Below are 23,941 nucleotides of genomic sequence, written 5' to 3' on the forward strand. Positions count from 1 at the left end.
CTTTGCGTGTTTAACATTTACAACAGTAATAATAGCAGTTTTGAAATGGAATGGTACACACATGGAAATTAGTCATTCTTAAAATTTTTATAGCTTATGTAAGTACTCAATTTACAACATAGGGTTATGTACTTAATAGGCACCTATATCAATATTATCTATTATAGATATAATTTGTGTATAAAACAAAGTTAAATTTTGAATAACTACAGCCACTTATGATTTTTGAACCGGTTGAGCTGAAAACCCGTTTTAGTATATTTCCTGGTTCTAGTAACAAATCAAATAGGGTCTTACAACCCCTTCCTAACACGGAAATACAACGTCCATAAGTTCTTTGTTGTAGTGTCTCACAACCAGTGTTAATTCCCACAGTAATAGGTACTATAGTTATTGGGTGCTCTTTAAAACCAAGAAATATGTACCTAGTAATTATTATAAAACCAAAAGTTTTAAAAATGTGAAAAAATTACCTAAAATATACTACGAGGATTACAGAGTAAATGTATAATTCATTTAACACATAAGTGTTATAAGGAATTTATAAATGTTCCGTAGGTACTTAGGTACGTGTATAAAACTGAGAATGTCATTTATACAAAGGAAGTTAATCTTTATCTGTCTATTCCCTACATGAAAGTCTGTATAAGTGAGCTGATAATCCACATCACGATGACGAGAACCTTGTGTTGTGAAATTATACCATGACTCAGGTTGCAAATGTGTCAAGGAATCAACATGCGCATGCGCATCAACTGTCCGATTTATATACATCTGTGACTAATCACGTCGATTGATGGTCAGTTATAACAATTAAATTCACCGATTCATGCCCGTCAACCATCAACCATTTCCAAATTATCATGTTATTTTTACAATTATGATAATGACAATTTATTTGTTGACTTAATATGCCTTCGGTATTCATTTCTATCTAACGATACCTCATGAATGGGTTGTTATCGGTAATTAGGCCTGGGAAACGTAAACAAATCGACAGAATTTGATACAAACATATTTATATAAATAAGATATTATGTAAATAGTTAAACAAACGTATTTAAGTAAGTATCAATATTTCTATGAATTGAAACAAAAGTAGGTACTACCGAAGGACATACATATGAAAAGATCTTATTAAAATTTAGGTGAATTTTACTTGTTTACGTGAACTTATCATGATTATGTTTATTTAATTTGTGCTCCTATAGATAGATAACTACGAATGCTTCTTAGTTTATATATAAGTAGTCTCCTAACTCGGAGTGTCATCGCGGTCGCGGGTCACGTCGTGTCACGGGGTGTAGGGGGCGGGGTGTGGTGGGGTGGTGTGGGGTGCCTGTGCGGCTGCGGCTGTGTCGGCCAGGTGCGCGGCCGCGGGGGCCGGGGCGCGTGCGTAACGGTCGCGGCACGAGCTGCGCCGGCGCAGGGGGACGTGCGCTATGGCGGAAATAGCGATGGACAGGGGCGCCGCGGGCAGGTGGTGCTATACGCCAGTCGGCTTCCAATGTCACACAATTGGCGGTTAATACCTAACATATATTACGTGATATGAATAAAATCACTGTTGTTGTGTAGGTATATAATGTAAGCACATTGTTTGTGTTTTCGTACGTTTTAAAACCTGTATCTATGTTATACAAAATGTAGTTATACATTTTAAATAAGAGTTAGCATAGCAATACAAATTAATAGTAGTAATTATATTTTATGTTCATCAGCCTCGTACCTAATTTGTTAGCAGCTCTGTAATATATATTTAGTTATGGCCTAATTAATTATGTATCTATATAGTAAGAATTCTTTATTAGGAATGCAAAATTTGTAAGATGATCTTGTTATTATCTTCTTGTATCTCTTTCTTTGTTTACTAAGGTTACGTTCAGAGTATAGGTAAGCACCCACATGCATAGACTCTATGTTGAATTGAATCAGTGCCCAAGTATGCCTGCAGCTGGTTATGCGTGCAGAATCACATGTCTGTACCCGAATCGTACATCTGCATCGAGTCGTTCTCTCTACATAAAACGACTTACCCGCCATACACCACCCCAACTCGATCTATATGAATTTATTCAACAAAATACCTTTTGAAAGTAAGTTACTCGATTAGGGTCTCCCCATTCATTGTTAGAGTATCACATAATTAAACGTCGTAACCGACAAACTCGAATGGCGTTTAATTGCACTTTTTTAAATATTTCGGTTACTTTGTAAGGCGAAGGTACATTTAAAAATACTCTTTAGGTGTTCAGATATACGATTTCCATTTCATAATTTTTTTATCGACGAGAATTGTGCTATAAGAGTTGTTTTTAAAAATTGTATATTTGAGATTTACAACTTTTTGACACTGATGACATTAACCGTGCAGGTAGGTGAGTAGTTTAATTTTAAATAATGGTATTGCTGTATAGTTCTATATAAAGCATACAGAGCCATTCAACGCTTTTATAAACACTTTTAATACAGATGGATTGAATTTTTTATACAGGCTGTTTTCTTTTTAACATGTTTTATTTTAATAATAATTAATTAATAGATGCAGTTGAAAAATTCTTGATGAGTCGTTTAATTTTAAAGAGAATTAATCATAGATATGGAATAATAACATCAATTATGAGTAAGTAAATTGTAATTTTTAATTAATTATTATATACTCGTGAGGTGAAAAATAAATTTTGCATAATTAAGTATCATACAAGAAAGAGTTAGCAATTTGTACATTTAATAAACATAAAATATTAGATATCCACTTAACTGATAATATTTGTCATATTTATATTTGTAATAAATAAACAATTTTAGAGAGAACACCATGTATAACAAAGAGCAACAGCTGAGATTTCGGCACACGCTATAGAACGGCCGGTGCGTCACCGCACCATACCGGCCACCTTTCACCCTCGCGAGACGCGTCGTACATACGCGCTAATATGCGCTATGCATGCCCGTACATTACTCCACTTACATGTTATTTATAGATTGTAATCGCTCTATAATTTGCTATTTCGAAATTAATACTGTGTAGCTCCTCATTTATTTAAATTCTTTTTGTTATACGTTGTTATATTCAGCACTTTAAAATTATTATTTTGAAGGATATGTTTAGTTTAATTTTTTATCTCATTGATTAATTCAATATATCATATTGAAGAAATAAGATGAAAAAAGATAAGAATTGCGAATTGTTTACTTGTTATAATTGTAATAATTAAAGTTATGTACCTAACGTAACATTTGAGGATCTAAAATGACAATAATTGTTTAGGTGCACAATTGTTTTGAAATTCATCGGAGTGTATTTTTTACTAATGAAGGGATTAAACTTAAACATCTTACAAGAAAAGTTAGTGTCTAGGCTCAACTCAACTCAACAATCCTATAAGGAGCAACCTTAGATGCAGCTGGAAAAACAAACAAAAGATACGCGCGAACGACAAAGAAACATTTTTTTTTGCATCATATAAACAAAATATGTTTAAAATATAAACTTTAAATCTACATTAAAAAGTAAATATTTAAAAATTAATACTTTTATAAAAAAAATATATGATAGACAAATAATTTTACAAGTAAAAAAAAACTAGATTATGCTTAGGCTCTACTGTGTAAGTGTGAAAAGCTAACAATTACTCTGTTTGGGTAAATTTCATGTTTATGAGGTTTTATTATTGATATCTCTTTTTATATTTTTCACTTCGATTTGATGGCCTAAAATATATCAAAAATCGTAAAATTTATAAATACGATGTATACACAACGATAAATGTAGAAAATAGATTAATTTTTACTAGCGAAATTAATAATGGTTTCCAAATGCCACTATATATTTTTATATCTTATTATTTTTCGTAATATTGTTAACTTATATTATAACAGTGTAAATAAATAATACCTATATTATTAATATGGTACACTTATACTGTTATTATATAACTACAAATACAATAATATTACAAATAATAATATTATCTCGATGTGGCTTTGTTGTTATACTTTATATCTACTGGAAATAAAAAAACACGGAATTTTAGGAAAACGGGTGTTATTCGGTTCCCACATTAAAATATTTATTTTTGAAATGTTACCGTTGCACGATTTTTTATAACTCAAGGTAACGAAATAGTATTTATAGTGCAAAGGTAAGGGGAAATCTGGGGTTCGTGTTAAGGCAGCTGCATCCCTGCGCTAGCGCAGTTGATGACCGGACAAGTTGATGCTGACAAATAACGGTTTTTGCTTCAAAACTTATATGTAACTAAAAAAAAGTGCTTTTATCCTGGGATTGTAATCATCTTTATTTTCGTAAAGGAAGGTTTTTACCATGAAATATTGGCAGAGAACTAACAACTAACTTTGCGAGTAAAACAAATTTAATAAACTTTTTGCTTAAGTTAGATTTTAATGTTAAGTACATTTTAATGTTTTCATGGTACTGGTGAATAAATCAAACTTACAACAATCAGGTGTAGATTAAGATTTAGATTTAAAAAGGTAGTTAATTTATACGTTTTATTAATATCCTTTTTTTAAAAAAAATGTGTAAGAAATTAAACGTAGTGAGATTTGAATCCGCCTCTCTGGATAACCGTCCAGGCGCCACTACTAAACCATACGTTCTTATCAAAAGACCTCCAAATTCTTATACGCTTGTTACATCTTATTTATGTTGTTAGTTAGCATCTCTGTACGGAGTTTTTTACAAATTTCCGCTACCCAGAGACAATTGCTTAAAATTTTTATTTGGCTAGAGAGAATGGTATTATTTATTAAATATTTTTATTTGTAATGTGTAATATATAATACTTAAAAAAAGATAAAAATGTTTATCTATAATCCAAACTACAACCGCATTTCATTTCGTAGTCAAAAAATTACGATAGATTTCATACAAATAATAAATAATTAATGTGAAATAATAAATGTGATAGTAATATTGTCACAATTGCAATATTATGCATTCGTTTCAAATATATTTCAATTAATTAGATATATATTCGATATCTTTGATCCAATATAATAATAAACTGTAATTACTTAATATATATGGCGGCACACCCATTCCGGGACACCTTTTCGTTTAACCAAAACTTGTTTGCACACCCAGCAAACGGTGTTTTGTTCGCGAAGGGCGACCAATCTGCGTCAGAAATCATAGCTGCACCCGAACACCGGCACTGCTGCATTCGACGACGTCAGCTTTCATAGACTTTTTTATATGTATTGAAATTTATTAAAAGCTCAGTGAGGGTGCGCGTGCGCGGCTGAGATTGCTGCACCTGGCATACGCGCGTATGTATCTGTCTACGATTGCACATTGTGATGATACGGTGTAAATACTCGCATGTAACGTTTAACGGGTAGATAATTAAAAAATTGTACATTTACCACCGACAAATTTAGTCATCTAAATCTAGTTATTATGACAAAGTTATAAAGAAATTGCACGGGTACTATAATGTTATTTGGGGAAAAACTATGATGTAAGCATTTATGCATATTATAAAATACCTAAATAATAAACAAAAAAAAAACCTTAACGATGTGTCGTGAAAACAGGAAGTAGAGTGTTAAAACCACATTTGAGTCTTTTTCAGGTCGTTGTAATACGGCTAGTTATATTTAGGTAATAAGTAGAGTCACTGAGTGTACTTGTTAACTTATTAACATGAGGAGTTTCTAGTAAGGAGCCGCAATCTATTGCGTATCTTGGACCACACGATCGAGCATCTAGTGCACGATGTGGAAGCAGTAAATCTGACCAATGTCAGTTTGCTCAGTGGATCGCGTGCGTGAACAGTGAGGCTGCGGCTCTGTGGTCCCCGAGTAACGTAACGTCGATACGTGTCACACCAGCGACCGCCCACTGAGCACCGCTCATGTGGTCTGCTCTAATTTAAGAACCTGCCGGCTTCTTGACGCTCTTTAATCCTCGCAGCTTAACTTAGCTTTCTATTAACATTACACTATAATCTAATTATTCCTACGCAACTGATAACTATTTTGTGAGAATAAAGTTCTATTTAGAATAGACACAAAATGCCTTATATGGGCTTGACTTATGGGCTTGACTGTGAACGCCGTGGTAGAGATTGGAGTGCCTAGACACTTCCTAGAACTTGCCTAGAAGTTCTTTTTGCATATCTACTATATCCAGGATGAAGCGTTGAACTACGAAAAATACAATATTTATTAACTCCTATCTGCCTTATTATTAAGTCAATTCTAACTTTTTGTCGATAAATAATTGTGGTGTGTTTATTATTCATACGTAAGTACGAAGACAAATCAAGTTAGGTGCGCGCGAAGCCTCAATATCGCCCTCGATATCCAACATGATGCGGAAACAATGTGGACTACGAGTATAGTCGTGCACTGCGACTTCGGTCCTGTCGTGTCCGTCCTATGAGGCTTGTTCGCGATCATAAAGTGTCTTTATGATAACAGTATCCCTTTGTTGTTTTCGAAGATTACCTCTCTATTTGTTTCGTTTGCGGTATAAGAGCTCCGCGCGTCATGGTCCGTACCATCGAATTATAACCAAAATGGGTTACGAAGAAATCTTGCGAAACTTTTACGGGCCAGCGTTTCAAACGAAATCTCGTTCCGTTTAATAGCCTTCGAAATTTAAGCGCCAAAGAAAGGTAAATCATGTTGACGTGTCTTGAACTTAAATTTGTGATTGGATGTGGATCGTGGCGTTTTCACTTTGTCGCCATTAAAAATTAAAACACACTTTTTTATTATAGGTATATGTATATGTTAAATAACTATTTATTCATTATAAAATTTTAAGTCTTTAATCAGTTTTATTTTGTCGTTGGGAATAGACAAATCTCTCTCTCTCTCTCTCTCTCTCTCTGTGTGTGTCTACAAGTGCTGGGTAAGTGTGGAAGAGATCCTCACGTAAGGGAATTTATTTAAATTATTTATTGAGCTTAGGTTTGTACTTAAAATAATTTTTTTTCGATCATGGACAATAAAACGTGTTATTACGTGTTAATTACGCAGTGGCTTTACAATAAACAGAAAGAGAATAAGGATTTTTTTTTTAAACTCTCTATGCCTCTTCTGAATACTGGCAAATGGTGAAGCTGAATAAATCTAAGAGTAGATACTAATATATTCATAAAACTTTATTTTTCTAGCAAATACCATATTAATAAATATATATACTGTGAATATACTATTTGATATAAAATTTACTTAAATAGCCTATTAATTCACTAATTTAATTGTGACATGATTGAAATTTAGGCTTTTTATTTGCTTAATGTTTGTTTGGATTATGTTACATTTTATCCTTAGTAAGCGGGTTTCAATATTGTGGATACCGAGCGTGTGCTTACATACATAATCGCGGTGTCCTATTTATCATATTACATGAAAATATATAATGTAACTTAATAGAATTGTTTACGTGATAAGATTTACAAGGTACTTCGTACGTATTATATTTTGCAAATTTTTTTTATATTTTATACATATTTTTATATAGGTTTTTTAGGGTTCCGTACCTTTTAAGGAAAAAAGGAACCCTTATAAGATGACTGTGTTCTGTCTGTTTGTATGTCTGTCGAGAGCCTTTATCTTAGGAATGCTTGGAGAAATCGAGTTCAAAATTCAAACCATATACTCTGACCTACTGCCTCATAATTTCCTGAAAAATAAAACGTATTTACATTTACTTAAAAAAAAATGTATGGCCGTTTATATCGCAAAAAACGTATTTTGACTATAAAGGAAATCAAAATTAATCGGGTACTTCCGGTTTACTTAGAATTATGAAATTTGGCAGCTGGCATCTACAGATAGTATTAGTCCAGGAAAAAATCTGAAAACTGTACATTGACACCGACTCGCGCTTGTCCGGTTTTTTGTTCTTATTAGGTAGGAACATGCCTATATATATAATTACACTCTATATCTTTTTATAGCTTCACGCTATATTCCGCACACAGTAAGATAGGTAGAAGAAACCTAGTGTTAAGATACTCCGTTCCCCATTCTCCGCCGAATTCCGAAGTTTTATATCATCACCAGAGCAAAGCGAAGCCACAACATATCGCACTTACACACGTTTGTGCCCCTGCGCTACCACTGACTTCTAATTTATTATTATATAAAATAATATTCATATATATTCTGTGCAATATGCATATGCTATTTTTTAAAAAATTATGCAATATATTATTAAAATCGCTTGGTCTTACTATTACTCATAACATTATCATATATGAACGTCCAAAGTAAGACGTCACATCTCGCATTCAATATACCTAATATTATGTTTTAATAGGTACTTCACTTCCGGTTCACTTTACAGTGAAGTCTGTTATTGAGCATTATCTTTATGCTATTGTTTGTGAATCATAAAACAATGATTATTGAAAATGATTATGAAGACGTCAGCCCGCAATCAAAGTTTAATAAGAAATTACGCTTCAATAAGCAAATATAATAGCCTTAATGATATGAAAGACAATGGAGTTCCTCTGGGTGCAGCATAAGTTGTGACTAAAATTCACGTTCAGATTGCCACTTGACTGGACTTGAATCGCCTCGTTGATCAATACTAAACTTGTTTTGATGATGAGTGTGTACTTTAAATATAATTTAGTCAAGTTTATGAAAGAAATGTAATTTCTATGAATTTTAAAAGCCAATCTAATTAATATTATGTAACCTGCTTATAAAACCGGGACATTATAAAACTTTAACTTATTGTCTACACCGATCGTATTCTGTTTTCAATATTAATGCTTCAATCAAAGTTCAATCTCCTAGAGTTCGTGTAGATAGAAAACCTAGACAAAAGCAAAATCATGACTTACAGTGAATTGAAAACAGTAATGGCTAATATTGTCGATTGAAAATGTCTACATATTTAGAGTTATAATTACCTGAGAAAACAAATTTCATTTAAGAAGAAACGGAATAAGCAGATAATAATTAGGAGAGTAGCAATTTCACGAAAAAAGTACTGGGCTTGAAACAAGAAATTGTAATTAAATTTAAAATGTTTAAGAAACCGCAATTTTACCTCAAAAAATCTAAATATAAAAGTCTAAATATAAAAGTGGGAGATCTATCTCCTACTCTCCTTACTCAAGTAAGGAATACAGAAATTTGGAAAATAACAAAGGTGATGATGCTCTATATTTCGTTTAATGTCTTGGTAGAGATGGCCTGGTTATTAAAGAATCACATCGTTGAAGACCATTGAGCATTTCGACAATAAATACCACCAAATGTAAAGGACAGTATGGCATGAGAAGCAGAAGTCGGCCGTGAGCTTAAAATATTGAACTGCCAAAAACAGAGAAAAATTAAAATATATTGTTTTTTTTTCATGAAAAATATTTGTGATATTTTAAAATAAAGTCTTTCGTTTAAAATTATAAAAAAAAAATCTGATACGCAAAAAATTGGATATCTTAATTTTATATCATTTTAAAGAAATAAATAAATAAAAAATAATAACAAAGAATATTAAAATATTTAATAGATTCATACAGAGCAGGTTGTCCAGGTAGGGCACATATTGAATGGAGGTGTAATCAGCGCTATTGAGTTGGAGTCGTCACCTGCAGAACTTGTTATTATTGTGAGCATTCACTAGGAACTGAATGACGGTACGGGGCCCGCGGGCCACGTTCACCCATTCAATTTGTGAAAACAGAACTCACTCAATACTAAAACAGCTCGATTTGTTAAGCAACCGGTTCCTTACTGCTTGGTAAATTACAGTTTGCGTTACAATAATGTTCAAAATAAATTTAAAGTAAACCCACTGTCCCAAACAATTACCAGAAAAATAAATATTAAATAAATATTTTATATATTCTTTGTACTATAAAACCATCTTTACAGTTTTGTTATACAGATAGATAATAAAAAAATATTTAGACGACAAAATTCATAACAACATAAAAAAACGATTTGGTAAGATATAGGGATTCACACATACGTAGTAGGTTATGGCGTATCGCGGGGTAGATACTTAATCAAGAGGTGCTGTTTATGAAATAAATTAATACAAAAAAAATTAAAATGAAACCATTGTGGTGCAGTAGCACAATATCCCGCTGAAAACACGAAGGTTCGATTCAGGCTCGGGAACATCTCAATGGAAATATAATTTTCTTTATTTTTTGTCCCGATTCTGAAACAATGAATACTGACAGAAAGCAAATAATGGATAATAAAATATAATTTAAAAGTAAGTAAATAATATATAATTTATCTTTAGGTTCGGTGCCCATAATATTGCTATGAGAGAAAAAACGTGAAAGTGAAAAAAAATACTAAAGATATTTATGGAGTTTAGACTTCAAGATTCAAGATCCAAATGTTCAATAAGATAAAAATTATATTAGAGTCGAATAATAAATGAAATGCAAAATCCCTCCTTATAAATACGGTCTCTGTTGGCTACCAGTAATTCCTGAACACGAAACACCGGATATAATCGTATGACCGGAAACACTTGTTTGTGCGCTTGCAGGTAAGTTCCCATTGGATTAATACGAGTTTACACTTACACGTATGGCCCGCGGGACCCTCTGAACGCACGTGCAAGGACCATGAACGAATACAATAATTTTCTGATCCGGATTTTATTGCGTCGTACATCTCTCTACGTCCTCCATTCTGTGAGATGTTAAAACTTTCTTGTGACGTGAACGGGAAATAAATTACTGATTATTATAGTAAGATAATTGCATCGTAAATTAAGTAATATCTACAACTTGTGAATAATATAGTAAAGATGTTTATGCTTTTTGTACTACTTTGAGTATAAAATTATCGCTTAGATTTGATAAAAAATATATCGTTCGTTACTTATTATAACAAGACGATTATTTAGTCTGCTTATTCTATATTTCAAAGTGTTCCTTTTATCAAACAAGGGCAATATATGTTGAGGAGATGTCGACCAGCGTACAGTAGCAATTTGAACTTTATAAAGCATACTGAGTGGCAACAATAAGATATTACATTTAATAGTCGAATGGTTTAGAATAATTGAAGAAGTTATTTATAAGTTTCCTCTTGAGAAGCAAATCGTGTGCGCGATCGTAGCCGGATGCCGCCACCCTTCGAAGGGCATGCCTTCACAAAGGTATTTAGTCTATTTAAAGACATCCTGCTCAGTGCGGGGGCCCAAGTCCTCTCGCACGTGCATCTAGTGTCCTATGCTCGCCGACCTGTCAATTACTGTCACCCGCACCTATCACTGCGCTCACAATGTCACTTCTGATAACTTTGCTATCATTCTAAGTGTAGAAGGTACCCAACTCGTTTTGATATTAGACGTGTACAAATACAGATATGGTTATTGTACTTTAATCATTAAATTAATATTATATTATAGCTTATCAAAAATAAATTTAAATAAATATTATGATTTCTGAAAAATTAACATTTATTGAGTTTTAATTACTTTTTTAAGCTTCACGCTTTATCCCTAGTGAGATAGCTGGACTAGACTGAAGAAAGGAGCGCCAAACGCTTTAGAATTATTTTTCATGTATACAATATCTAATTCTATAAAACAAATCGATCTTGTCACGCTCAGTCAACTTTGATATTGTTCAAGAAAGGTAAATTTATCTTCTAGGCTATATTATGAACGAATTGAAAACAATGCGAACCGATTATAAGAAGTAGTGAAGCGAAGATTATAGCGCTTGCTTTGGACAAGCACAGGCGCGGCCGCTGTCGAGCGCAGAACTCAATGACACGCAGCCGCTAAGCACTTGTACTGCTACTGTGTACCTTATAAAGTAATTCTTAAATTGTAATTTAGCCGCACCTACACCGGTCGTCGCCCTCGCCGCGGCACCGGTACAGCCGCCTACCCCTCAGGTAGCGGCTCCCCGCCCCGCGCTCGCGCCTTCCGGCGCGACCGCGACCGCGCCCTTGCGCCCGGCGCCTCCCCGCGCCGCGCCCGCGCCCGCGCATTCCCGCGCCGCGCCCGCCCCCTCTTCTAACGCTAGCGACTTAGCACTTGTGCTAAGTTTCGCTAGATGTTTTGATTTTAAAGAAATCAAAGTCCTCGCGGCGAAACTTAGGAACACGAACGGTTCCGACGATCGCGCTCAAGTCATTATAGATCATATAGATCTCATCGAAGCCATTCAGGGCTTCGTCGCGGTTTAAATTTTTTCCAATGGCGGTCATAAATAGATTTACCCCACGGCCCGCTGACTCGCAACTCGCGCGTATTAAACCTAGAGCCCTGTCAATAGCGACCTTTAACGCAAACGGTGTCAAACGCCAAAAAGAGGCTGTGAGCGCCTTCGCGCACGCCCACCAATTAGATATCTTATGTATACAGGAGACTTTTCTTAAACCTGCTGTTCGTAGTCCTGGCATTGCGAACTACAGGATTGTAAGAAATGATAGAGCCACCCACGGTGGAGGCACTATGATTTATTACAAGAAGAATTTACACTGTATACCACTCGACCCTCCGTCTCTCGAAGCAGCCGAGGCGTCGGTGTGTCAGGTATTCCTCACAGGCCATCAGCCTTTAATTATAGCTTCTGTTTATCGTTCGCCGTCTAGGCAATTATTAGAAAGCGACATTTTGGCGCTACTTAGTATGGGAGACTCGGTCCTTCTGATCGGGGATTTCAATTGCAAACATAGACTTTGGAATTCGTCGGTGACTAATGTCAGCGGCAAGAGGCTTCTAGCCTTCACTGAGAAATATAACGCTTGTGTTATAGGCCCGCCTTCTCCCACTCGCTTTAGTGTCCTCGGCACAGGCGATGTACTCGATATTGCCATACTTTCGAACGTTGCACTGTCGCAACGTTCAATAGATACCATTCTCGACCTAGATTCGGACCATCGTCCTGTCATTCTCAAGTTAGGTGACGAGCGCCCCTCTGGCCCTCCCACCAAAACTGTGGTCGACTGGAGGAGATTTGCAAAGCTCCTCCGCTCGAATGAATCCCCTCTTAAGGAATTAATACCTGGCATCGCCGACTCCGCGGCGCTAGCGATAGACGCGGCGAATAAATTTACCGATTATATTTTAAATACAATCCAGAGTTGTTCGAAAGAGGTAACAAACTTGCCCGACGGTAGGTTTGATATCTCAGAAAAGCTCAGGCGATTGATTAGACGCAGGAACGTAGCTATGCGACGACACGATACCTACCCGACTGACAACAATCGTAGGGAATTTTACAGATTAAAGAGGAGAGTTCGATTCGAATTCGAACTTCTGCGCGGTGAGTCGTGGGATAAGAAGCTCGAGGGGCTCGCTCCATCGCACCAGGCATTCTGGGCGCTGTCGCGAGCTTTTAGAGTCGATTGTCTCTCGACTATGCCTCCTCTAGTTAGGTCAGATTGTTCAATTGCCGCCGATGACACCGAAAAAGCGGAATGTCTCGCTGACAGTTTAGAGGCTCAATGTACCCCGAGTAGTCAGCCCTGCGATCCGAGCCACATTGCGCGTGTGGATTCCGCGGTCGCAGAATGGGCGCTGACGCCCCCGCAAGGGGAACCGCTCCGCCCGACCTCTGAAGACGAGGTCAAAGTCATCATCAAAAACCTCAAAGATAGGAAGGCCCCGGGGCCCGATAAATTGTCTAATAGAATGTTCAAGTCCCTACCGGCTCAGTTCATATCTCTATTGGTCATTATTTTCAATTCCCTTCTTAAGTCGTGCTCATTCCCCGACGAATGGAAGGAGGCCATAGTCATAGGCATTCCCAAGCCTAATAAGCCGCGGAATATCCCGTCCAGTTATCGACCTATCAGCCTTCTCAGCTGTTTAGGTAAAATTTACGAGAGAATCATTCTCGTTAGACTCTCAGAGGTGGTAGAGGCCGACTCTCTGCTCTGCAATGAGCAATTCGGTTTCAGAAAGAAACATTCCGCCATACATCAAGTCCACCGTGTTGTAGAGCATATAGCTCGATACAACCTTAGGGATCCTTCTCACAGCAATACAGCTGCTATTTTTCTCGATATAGCGAAAGCTTTCGATAAAGTCTGGCATAACGGCTTGATTTACAAGCTGCGCGCCGTTTACGGCTTGCCAGACTGTCTCGTACACATCCTGCGGGACTTTCTCTCGAATAGATACTTTCGCTATAAAGTCGAAGGCACTCTCTCTTCCCCCCGCCTCCTCCGCGCAGGCGTGCCACAAGGCTCTACGCTAAGTCCTATCCTGTACTCGTTGTACTCCAGTGATATCCCGCTCACTCCGGGTGTTCACCTGGCTATGTACGCCGACGATACAGCCCTCTTCACAACCTCGCGTTGTACTATCCTATTAAAAGATCGACTCCAGAAAGCGGCCCGCGCACTCGGTGAGTGGTTCCGCCAATGGAGAATCGAAGTCAATCCCGAGAAGAGTAAAGCAATACTCTTCCCTCTCAATAAAAATATTAGAGTCTCTACCATCCATCTCTTAGACAAACCCATTCCCTGGGAAAAACAGGTCAAATATCTAGGTGTCACTCTAGACTCTAGATTAACTTTCAAACCCCACATTACAAAAGTCTGCAATAAAGCAAAGTACATTCTCAATAGATTATATTATCTCATAAACAAGAATAGTAAAATGTCACTTAGAAATAAGCTGACACTATACAAAGCTTGTATTAGACCTGTCCTTACTTACGCTTGCGTTGCGTTCGCGCACACCAAGCTTGCTCCCTTGCAAAAAGTGCAAAATAAATTCCTGCGCATCGCATCAGGTTCCCCCTGGTACGTGCGTAATGTCGACCTACATAGAGATTTTGAACTGGAATCGATTCACGAGCACTGCAAACGCTTAGCGAAGCGCTACTTTGAGCGCGCAGGCTCGCACGCGAACCCCCTCGTCGCTGAGGCGTGTAATTACACGCCTCACGCGATTCGTAGACGCCCGCGTAGCGTCCTCTTAGACCCCGATGACGCCATTACCGTAGCAAACGGCCCGTACGTAGGTAGGAAACACACTACACACGCACGACACACACACCGTCGTCGCCGGAATCGACGACGTAGTCTAGCTTATCTCACGGCCCGGCGGCGCCTCGGCGCCGTCGGGTCCAGCGGTTAGGGACCGTTAGCTCCCTTAGATTAGTCTAATTTTATCCCCCGGTCGCGGCTTCTGTGTCGCGGCCGGCTTTGCTTAGAATAGGGAAATTCCCAGCCCGCTCGACGACCGCAAGCCGAGGTTCGAGCCCCGCAGGGGGCGCCCTTGCGTCGTCGGCACTCCCCACAGGCAGCCACACAGTGCCTGCATATTTTCAGGGACAGAGTACCCTCTTCCCTACCCACCCGGTGTCGCTGTAAAGGCCAGTAAGGCTAACAGCATTAAAGTCAAGTCCGAAAAAAAAAAAAAAAAAAAAAAAAAATTGTAATTTAGATAGGAATCAACATGTCGATTTCCTTCATTTTTATAAAACAAAATATATTATAAAAGATTTAATATAAAACACTTTTTGTCCAGGTGTCGTCACCACCATCAATCAAAATACCATTTGAACTACAATAATGATAAAAATAAACTTATTAATTAAATAATATAATTAAATAAAATACACCTATTCGTAAAGTAGGTAAATGATTTACTTAAAGTATTCTTCTTTATTTACATACATTATTTCTAATAAAATATGAAACATTCTTTAGTTAATTTTGTATTGATTTGAAAAATGATGAAGCAAGATTTATTACGTACAAAGCGATCACCTGCGCGCGCGCGTCCCGCAGTGAGCTTAGACTCTTAAGGCAGTCAGTTCCTCTTTAGAGTTTCACGTGCGGTAATATTCACGTCACATGACAGCAACCCTCCTTTTCTTCAAAGAGAGCGTTGACCTGGCAATCGCTCCCCTCATGAATTCCAAATCTATCGAAACCATATGTTTTTGAGCTACCTCTTAATTTTTTGAATATACTCGTATACCTATTATAACCACTAAGGATATGTCTAATATATATTTTAACGTGAGTATACATTCGAATGAAACATTTCAAATATAACATTCTACGACTGCCTTTACATAATATCAAAAGATAGCGTGATAAATAAAATCGTTTTTGATTTCCAAAATGAGTTTCATGAAAAAAAAAACATTCTCCATTCTCTCTGACTACCCCGCTAGGGATAAAGCGTAAAGTTTAGTTAAGATATCATATAGATTATAAGTATATTTCAAACAACAGACCTCACAAAATTAGTATCTACTGGATATCGAAATTCATCTCGTGCCGACATCATGTCCACCATGGTCCGTAGCCCATAGATTACATAACTGAATCAATCGAGTTCAAATATCACACAGGCCATCTTATTTCTAGTCGAGACACTTGCATAATTGGATCAATTTGCACAGAGTGACCGCATCGACCATCGGAGAGGGAGCGTAGGTTGCGCAACCTAACAATGATCTATGGTTTACAGTAAAATCAATCTATCTCATCATAACTTACCTCATCACTTGTTCCGTGCTGGAGAACGTAGCATGGAATTTTGCTGGTAAGGGTTCGCTGTTCGACAACCGAAATAGACGTTGTTAAATGGTAATTTACTTGCTTATAGGTACTATTTCTTATTTACTTACAATAATTACCTTAAATTACCTTTGTATACCTATAATAGATGATTTATTTTAATGTTCATTTTTGCTTGATGATATAATCAACTCATATTTACATTTAATACAAAATGAAGCAAATTATGTAGAGGCCAGTCGTGGCGCCGGGTCACAAGCGTACGACTGTAAATGCCGGGTTATGGGTTCGATTTCCACTCGAGGAAATTAAATAGTTAATATTTTAATTTCTTCGCTCTGGTAACAAGGTAAAGCGCGACGTTGAGTTGCGCCACTCGACACGAAATGCATTCAAAATACAGCAAAACGTGGGGATCAGAGTGTCTTAACACTAGGGTCCCTCTGCCTACCCTGCTGTTTGCGGAATACAACTGAAAAAAAAAATATCTTTAAATAATAACATGATAAAATTTTAATAACTAATATACCTATTTATATGAATATGAAAATTTAATTAAATAACTAATCGGAACAAAAATAACTTTATTAAAATGGACCTGTGTTATATAATTAAAGATACAATTTTAGAGCGTATAATTTGTATTACGAATCTGTTTAAAATCGATTATTTGTTAGCAATAATTACTTTTATGCGAAATAATGATTACAACAATTATTTATTTAAAATTGGTGAGATATGTTTCGAATATGATTGGTTACAAAGTAATAAATTTATGTATTAAATTAGCCTTATGCTAACGCATTTCGCCGCCCGCGCTGGTCTACCTAGAGCTAGCTGCCCATAAGTTTGTTTCTCTATTCATAATGTCTCGTTACATACTAGTTACCCACACCTACATAGAGTGTAGAATTTACGCGTCACATTTAATTATTACAAAGCGCCACTGGCACCGGTCAGTCGTTCATAATATTCAGGATTGAGAGTAATTAGATCAATTAGACCGAAGCCTCGAGAAGCCTATTAATTCACTAAAGATTTAGTTATATGTTTAGTTTATAATAAATCATATATTCGGTAGTAGAGACAAAGTGTCTCTGTTGGAAACTTGTAACTTTATTAGTTTTCTTAAATAAAAACATAATAATTTGTAAAAAATATAAATGAATATTGCTTATTTATTATTATTATTAAAAAATATACTGTTTTGTTTAGTAATATAAATATATATATATTAATTTGACCCAAAGTGGCATAATGATTCGAAGAAAAGAATTAATAATGATGTCTAAGTTCACTCGGCAACTCCTTAATAGTAAAGGCATTGGCTGTTTGACCTATGATAGTTGATTTCCGATGAACGCACAGATAAGGTTGTGAATCAACAATAATATATATCCGAACAATAAACTAAAACAATTTCGTATTATTGTATCGTAGCGACATGGCGCTTTGTCTGTGAAATAAACTAGACAAAGATAATTTCAGTTGTCTTTATAGCCGACCGGTCTTGTGAGTCACCGTGATTGTTTAATTCAAGCTACTAAACGTGTCGCGCATGCGCACAGTCGCTACGACCATATTTCCATCAGCCTAATTTGCTTGCAACCGATAAATTATTTAATGAGTATATAAGTCATTTTTAGTATCTATGAACATTAGAATTACTCGGGGAACTCGTCTTGACACTAGGCTCTCTCTGTTTACCCGCTATGCAGGAGATGTGAAACTGAAAAAAAAATATCAGAATTAGAAATGTGTTTATTAAACTAAAAATATAATAGACGATAAAACTAAATATACATATATATATTCGTACATTGGAATAAATATATAATAATTAACATTTTCAAGATCAAAGTCGAAGTTTCTATAATCGCATGACTAAGTACCGACTTGCTATACTTGCTTGCTGCTGTGTTTATAACTTCTGGCATCTGAGCCTCTTGAGTGTCCCGGTATTTTGACAATTCGACGACGCAATTTATCGACGATCTCAGTTTACTTGATTGATGAACGAAGATTTATCAACCTTTCAAAACTTAAGTAGTTCTCAGTACTTGTAAATAAATATTACAAACTCTAATATGAGACAAGTCCGAATGGTGAAGTGTAATTCCTTTTCCTTTTCTTTATATTATTTTGTATCTGAGAATATTTATTAAATATTTATTATATATTCCTAGTTTATTTTATCTTTGAGGAAAAAAATATTTATAAGTATATTAAACGAATTTATCGTTTAATAGAATCACATTACATAGCAAGATACAAAGCGTAATCATGAACCCAAACTTAAAGAAGACGAGCACGCATCTTCAAACTAGTATATAATCGCGGGGGCATGTACCTGTTGCGTTGCGTGTTCCTTTCATGGCATACTCTTCTTGTTATAGAGAGCACACGACACAATGCGGGTTTATCTGGACGCATTATGAGGAGCATCTCCGCATCGAGATGGCGCGATAATAGTCGTCGTCGGCTCACAAAAGTGTATGGCGAGGTGCGGTGGAGGGCGGCTCACGAACTCTCTCGCTGAGAGGCAGCGAGCGGCTCCGAGGTACGAAAGCAGTGCGGTGATCTCGCACATGACTGACCTTTGTACCGTAAGCAATCGCTGGCGAGCGTCTTTGTCTCGCGTGCAGCTTGTCAGCGTCGCCTCAAGAAAGAACTCTGTTCCAAATGAAAGTTAGCAAGATATCGTTGTATCGTGTATGTATGTAAGCATTGTTCTCTGTTAGAAACATTTTAATAAAAGTCTTTCTGTTTCTTTGTTGATGCAACACAGGCACAGCGGCAGATGTGGTTCATAGTTAATAATTACCTCAAAATATGTATTTATTAACAAGCTTCTACATGTATCATATTTGAAGATAAAAAAATTTAAGGACTTTAAGTTTAATTGACCACATTTATAATGTTTATATTAAACATTATTTCAGGTAAATCAACTACCACATATTGTGTCATCCCGATCAAAATATTTGGTATATTTGCAGGTGGGATTTTTGTTGTTCAATTCCCTGTGTGTAAACTGGAAAATGGAAAACAAGGCGAGGTTTTTACTTCAAATAAAAAAAAACATAATTTTTGTTCCCAATAAATAAACTGTACAACGATATTAATTAAAAATTTATTAAGAGGGATGAAAAAACAGTAGGTACTAACAACAAGTCCATATGGGCATCTGCTAATATTTAAAAATTGATAGATGATGTACAATCTACTTATTAAATGCTGCGTAATATATTACAGCTCTTAAGCTTAAACAATAAACATTTAACATAAAATTATATCCTAAAGCTCGTCTCATCATCATTGTGTACACTTTTGAATCGTACAAAAAGCCACCTCCTCCACCAGCCTTTTCACCAGCTTCTGTCTTTGACTATAGTTCTGCTAAGAGTCGGCAAAGAATTATTGTCGAATTTCCAACACTTATAATTCTTTAAAATAAATATAATAATTTACACCTATTTAATTGCTGAATACTCTTGTAATACCTACACAAAGTTATTATAGTATAAAAATATAGATACTGTTTTGTTTAAATAAATTATATATTTATATAAAACTTATCTAGTTAATTTCTTACTGTACAAGTTATAATTATATATCAAATATACATACAGATACGAAATATCTTATAAGAATAGGTATCCATTAATTACTTACGTCTAATCTAACTTGTGAATCGAGGTTATTCTATTATCATATCAATCTGATAGAAAGCGATTCACTCACTGCATTTAAAGGAAGTTAGTGAGCTATTGTTAGTTAAAAAACGATAACATTCCCAGTGAGATTATCTTTTATATGGTCACCCGTATCGAATGGGCGATGAAGAGACGAGATGTGTCACCGGCGAGCAGACACCGGCGGAGAGCGACGTGTTTGTCAAACGCTGGTACTCGTAGGTACTCGCTGTGACCGCGGCCGTGAGATCGTCTTTAGTGATCCGTGAACACGCATCCAAATAAAGGCTTATTAACTTCATTCACATGCTTATGCATAGAGGCTTTATTGGTATACAAATTTAAAGTAACATCCTTTTTTTATTTCTTAGGCAGTGTTTTTTTATATTGCAATCATATAAACATATAAACTGAACGTAGCTGTTACATTTGATTTTGTTATGATTTCTAAAATTAATTTAATCTTTGTTTGTTTATATTTAATTCAAGTTATAGGAATAATAGTGTACTATAACTTAATTGATTAATGCACCTAATTATTAGACTAGATAGCAGGTAGGATCGCAGATGACGCCCACAGTTAAAAGGGCCAATTCCAACAGATGGACCAATTTAATTTGTGTCACCTAGTTCGGTCTCTGTTAACTGCTAATAATTCCGATGTATAGAAACGGTCAGCTGGCGCATTTTTTTAATAACACAGTCTCCGCCTTTTATTCGTCTGCTGACCCATATGCCCCGTCCGTAACGCTTATGCTAGTTTTATTACCGTTAACCAAATTGGACATTTTTTTATAAGAATAATAATAAAATTAATAATTATTATGTGTGATAAAATGATTTATGAATAAAATTTAATTATAAAAAAAAACTTATTAATATTAACTTAATATCAATTCATACAAAAATCCAAAAAATAAAATATAAAAAAATATCCGGTTTTTTTTTTTAAATAAATAAGCTTTACAAGTTTTGGTTCGTGTGTAAATTTTGTAAAAAGAAAATAACCTTATGTTTTTAAAACAAACTACTACATTTAAAACAGATACGTTTATGGTATGTTCCTTTGGAAGAGCGCATACAGATACACCGTACTGGCTTAAACACGACATCTTTGTAACGTACGAGGTATTACATGAATGTGTAATCAGAGAGTTTATCGATGGCGGTAAGATTAACACCACTTCGCATTGTCTGACTTGGCACGTCTTAAATTTTACCTTTTTGTGCCAATAATTTAAGGAATTCACGAATTAATTTTTTCTTCTTTACCTTCATGAATGTCGTCGTATATCACACTGAGTGAGTATTATTTCTTCTTACCTTGAGATTTCATAAGTGTATTACCCTACAATTTTCCTGTTCTTGAATATTAATAAAATATTGTAAAATATTAATAATACTTTTTATCTATACTAATATAATAAAGCGGAAGAGTTTGTTTGTTTGTTTGTTTGTTTGTTTGTTTGTTTGTTTGTTTGTTTGTTTGTTTGAACGCTAAGATCTCTGGATCTACTGGTCCGATTTACTATGTTTTTGTTTTGTATGAAAGCTGCATTCTTCAGAAGTGCTATAGGCTATATAACATTACATTACACATATAAACTAATATATTTTAAAGTACTTTCTAATTTGACATGCAATTTATTCTGCCATGTTAATAACAACCGTCGCGTCGCTACGCAACCGTTACCGCGACATTTTGATATTCCATCCTTATGAAAATAAATATAATAGTCATTTTCAGCATTTCATCTAGATTGAAATTATAGTTTACTGCATTACATTCTAATAAATAATTAAGGAGATGTCACTGATTCGAAATGACCTAGCCTTCGGGCGGCATAGTATGAGTATGACCGACGCGAAAATATTCTTATAGTTCAAGCAGGCGTAGCCGCGTCCGGGTTCACTAGTACTAATATAATAAAGCGGAAGAGTTTGTTTGTTTGTTTGTTTGAACGCTAAGATCTCTGGATCTACTGGTCCGATTTACATTGTTTTTGTTTTGTATGAAAGCTGCATTCTTCAGAAGTGCTATAGGTTATATAACATTACATTACACATATATACTAATAAATTAAAATACTTTCTAATTTGACATGCAATTTATTCTGCCATGTTAATAACAACCGTCGTTGCTTAGCACCGGTTTGCAAAGTTTCTTTGTTATTTTAAGAAAACGTCACCCAAAATGAACTTATATTTTGATATTCATCCTTATAAAAATAAATATATTATATAATATTTAATAAATATTCTTATAGTTCAAGCAGGCGTAGCCGCGTCCGGGTCCACTAGTAACTATATATACATACAACATATGTGCATACATAATAATACATATACTTACATATTTTAATACCACAACTTAAGTTATTTAAATTGTATTTTTTTTTCACTTTTTTGTCTACTAACGGTTGAGATACTACAAATAAAACAATAAAATATTATGAGATATATATAAAAAAATACATAAAAACGAAAGTTGTCATAATATGAGTATTTTAATTGCCTAGCCATTATGTAGGATCGTTTTACTAATGTAATTGTGCGATATGGGTAGGGTGGCAGAATCCAAACGTGTGCGCATCCCGCGCCCCCGCACGCACGCACGTGCCCACCACGCGGCCGGAAGTGCCACGCCGTCGGCACACTTATCGCGACCTTCGCGGATATGTTATTCATGTAAATCTCTCACAATTATTATTTTTTATTAGATTGACAGATTTTTGATACTCTATATTTTGTAACTTTCCACTTTAGCAGCTGCTTAATGAACAATAAAAAATATTAGACCTTAACAGCAGTGATTGAAATGGGACCAATTCCACAGTACATGTTTCTATTAGAATGCCGAAATATATTTATATTAACTTTATATTCATCGTAAATTAGATTTAATCTTATACTTAGTGTTTAATATCTTTATTTAGAAATAATTGTTTTTTAAGCTTTTATGTAAGAGTTCTGCAGTATAATTCTACAGAAAGCCAGGTGTGGCGCAGTAGCCCTAGCATGCGACTGTAAATGCAATAGAATGTGATCGATTCCCACTCTTGTAAATGAAATATTTAATATTTTCTTATATTCGCTTTGGTGTCGAAGCAAAAGCCCGGCGTTGAGTTGTGCCAATCGATACGCAATGCCTCCAGAACTCGGCAGAGAGTGGGAAGTGGAGTGTCTTAACAATTGTAAAGCACATGCAAAACAAAAAAAATTGCACATTTATCATATAACTAGCGGACGCGCGCAGCTTCGCGTGCTTATTTGCACCCTTAGGGATGAATTCTAATAAACTAAGAAACACGTATTCAATTAAATATTTTTAAGAGTCTGAATTTCAAATTTTAAAAATTTCCGTGCCGATTTAAAACCCCTTGCAACCCCTATTTCATCCCTTTAGAGTTACAATTTTTCAAAATCCCTTCTTAGTGGATGTCCAGATTACGAAAATAAACATCTGTCCAAGTTTCGCGTTTCTACGCACAGCGGTTACGGCTGTGCGTGCGTCTTACCTCAGTCAGTGAGGACAAGTCCTTTTATATATACCTATAGATAAAATATTAAGCAATTTTCTAAAAAAGATGATTGGTATCATTTGGTAAAAATAGATTTCAAATCATGAAACATTAAGATTTCAATCCCTGACTATCGTTATATTTGCATAGGAACTATTGACAAAACTGATGCAGATAAAGAAACACAGGTTGAGTCTTATCTTGTTTCGAGGACATCCGCACGTCGTCGCTCGGACTTCGGACGTGCGCTATCGA

The sequence above is a fragment of the Heliconius melpomene genome, chromosome 1, assembly GCF_056956725.1.
Source record: "Heliconius melpomene rosina isolate 202511_hmr_F chromosome 1, ASM5695672v1, whole genome shotgun sequence".
NCBI classification, from domain to species: Eukaryota; Metazoa; Arthropoda; class Insecta; order Lepidoptera; family Nymphalidae; genus Heliconius; species Heliconius melpomene.